This window comes from Vombatus ursinus, unplaced genomic scaffold (assembly GCF_900497805.2).
Source record: "Vombatus ursinus unplaced genomic scaffold, bare-nosed wombat genome assembly UNPS02014821.1, whole genome shotgun sequence".
NCBI classification, from domain to species: Eukaryota; Metazoa; Chordata; class Mammalia; order Diprotodontia; family Vombatidae; genus Vombatus; species Vombatus ursinus.
In genome coordinates this window covers 46,041,740-46,044,526 of record NW_020954599.1, presented here as the reverse complement: position 1 = coordinate 46,044,526, position 2,787 = coordinate 46,041,740, and the positions used below count along the sequence as shown (strand labels likewise).

General features: G+C 50.0%; 1 pseudogene; it reads left to right on the top strand.

Annotated features, from left to right (window-relative positions):
- Nucleotides 1-230: 230 nt before the first annotated feature.
- LOC114024562 lies at nt 231-1,772 on the top strand (annotated as a pseudogene).
- Nucleotides 1,773-2,787: the final 1,015 nt, after the last annotated feature.

Sequence of the window (2,787 nt, the reverse complement as noted above, 5' to 3'; positions counted from 1 at the left end):
CCTAAGCCCTTATAAGGGCAGTCCAGCGAGGACGCGGGTAGTTGAACTTTGGAGTCAGGCAGAGCTACCTGCAGGCACTCCAGGCTTGCAGTGGGGGCTCTTCCTTATTAGAAGGAGGAGCCGGGCTGGCATCGAAATCGTGTCGGGGCTCACTGGGGAGACCAGGGGCCGCTTGTGCGACGATTCTCGACCCTCCCCGCGGCCACGCAGCGTGCCCAGCTTTGGACAACATGACCACCCAGGGGACCAGCAGCCAGACTGTGACTGAGTATGTCGTTCGAGTCCCCAAGCACAATCTCAAGAGGTACAATATCATGGCTTTCAGTGCAGCCGACAAAGTCAACTTCTCCACCTGGCACCAGGCCAAGATGGAACGGGATCTGAGCAACAAGAAGCTCTATCAGGAAGACGAGATGCCAGACTCTGGGGCCGGCAGCCAGTTTAAGCGAAAGCTCAGGGAGGAGGCCAGGAGGAAGAAGCATGGCATCGTTCTCAAGACCTTCAAGCCCGAGGACCAGCCCTGGCTACTCCAAGTCAATGGCAAAAGAGGCAGGAGGTTCAAGGGAGTCAAGAAGGGTGGTGTGACAGAAAACACCTCCTACTACATCTTTACTCAGTGCCCTGATGGGACCTTTGAAGCCTTCCCTGTACACAACTGGTACAGCTTCACTCCTCTGACCCAGCACAGGACACTCACTGCAGAGCAGGCTGAGCAGGAATGGGAAAGGAGGAACAAAGTGTTGAACCACTTCAGCATCATGCAGCAACATCGGCTGAAGTACCAGGACCCTGGGGAGGAGGAGGAGGAATGCAAAGGGAAGAAGAAGCGGAAGAAGCCCAGTGAACTCCAGATCCATGACCTGGAGGATGACCTGGAGATGAGCTCCGATGACAGCAGTGGCAGTGAGGAGGGGGAGAAGGTCTCCAAGACCAAGAAGAAGGCGGCTCCCTCCAGAAGGGGCAAGAAGAGGAAGGGCTCTGATGATGAGGCCTTTGAGGACAGTGATGATGGGGACTTTGAGGGCCAGGAGGTGGACTACATGTCAGATGGCTCCAGCAGCTCTGAGGAGGAGGCAGTAGGGAAACCCAAGGTGGTCCAGCAGGAGGAGGATGGCCCTAAAGGCATCGATGAAGAAAGGGAAAGCAGTGAAGAGAGTGAGGAGGAACAACCCCCAGAGAAGGAGGAAGAGAAGAAGGCACCTACCCCACAGGAGAAGAGGAGGAAAGGAGACAGCAGTGAGGAGTCAGAGACCTCTGAGGAGAGTGACATTGACAACGAGGCAACCTCGGCTCTCTTCATGACAAAGAAGAAGATGCCCCCCAAGAGGGAATGGAAGGCCTCAGGCAGCAGCTCCAGGGGAGACAGCTGCCCAAGCACATCCATCGTGGGCAGTGGCAGCAAGTCCCCCACCCTCCGGGCAGCTGCCAACAAGCTGGAACAAGGGAAGCACCAGACGGGACCCAGCGATATGCCTGCCACCAAGCACCTGAGGTTAGGTGGGCCTCAGAGCATCTCGGGGAAATCCACCCCCCAGCCCCAGTCTGGCAAATCCACGCCCAGCAGTGGTGACGTGCAGGTGACAGAGGATGCAGTGAGACGCTACCTGACCCGAAAACCCATGACCACCAAAGACCTGCTGAAGAAGTTGCAGACCAAGAAGACAGGGCTGAGCAGTGACCAGATGGTCATTGTGCTGGCCCAGATCTTGAAGTGCCTCAACCCTGAGCACAGGATGATCAATGATAAGATGTACTTCTCCCTCAATCAATGACGACCAGGCCCATTGTGGACCACAGGGCTCATACTGGACACAGGAGATCCCCACACCTGCCTCCCCTCACCTCCTGGGGGGCAATAAAATCTGCTTGGGGTTTAAAATTTTTTTAATATTTCAATAGCAGTGTTATTATTAGATCTTCCTGTCACTGGTAGCCTGGTGACAGAATCATAAAATGTTAGTGCTACAAGGGACCGTAGACATCACCTACTCCAAACTTCTCACTGAACTGATGAGCAAACACAGAGACCTAGAGACACCACATGACTTGCCCCGAGTCCTAAAGTTAGTCAGTGGCAGAGTTGGGTCTAAACTGACTGAATATGGATCCTCATTCTGCAACTCAGTTAACATAACTGTTTGCTACTATCATTTCAGGCTCCCCATCATTAATCACATTCCACCCCACTTCACCTTACTCTCCTATAAAAGCTTCTATTCCTCATCTGACTCCACCTATACTTGGAGAACAGCATCTCTATTCCTTATATGCCAGGAGTGAATGAAAGAAGAATCATTCTCTTTTGAATGTAATGCTCTGAGTCGCCTCTTCCTCTCACTACCACTGTGAGTTCAATTTATACCTTTTTCGTATCCCCTAGAAATGTTAGCTTAACAATAAGAGAAGAAAAAGAAATTGATGGAATTGGAATAGGCAATGAAGAAACAAAGCTATCACTCTTTGCAGATGACATGATGGTATACTTAGACAATCCTAGAAAATCAACTCAAAAAGTAGTTTAAATGATAAACAAATTCAGCAAAGTTGCAGGATATAAAATAAACCCACATAAATCATCAGCATTTCTATATGTTACTAACGGAGCCCAACAGCAAGAGATAGAAATTCCATTTAAAGTTACTGTAGACATTATAAAATATTTGGGAGTCTACCTGCCAAAACAAACTCAGGAACTACATGAACACAATTATAAAAGTCTTTTCACACAAATAAAGTGAGATCTAAATAATTGGAAAACATATCAGTTGCTCATGGGTAGGCTGAGCT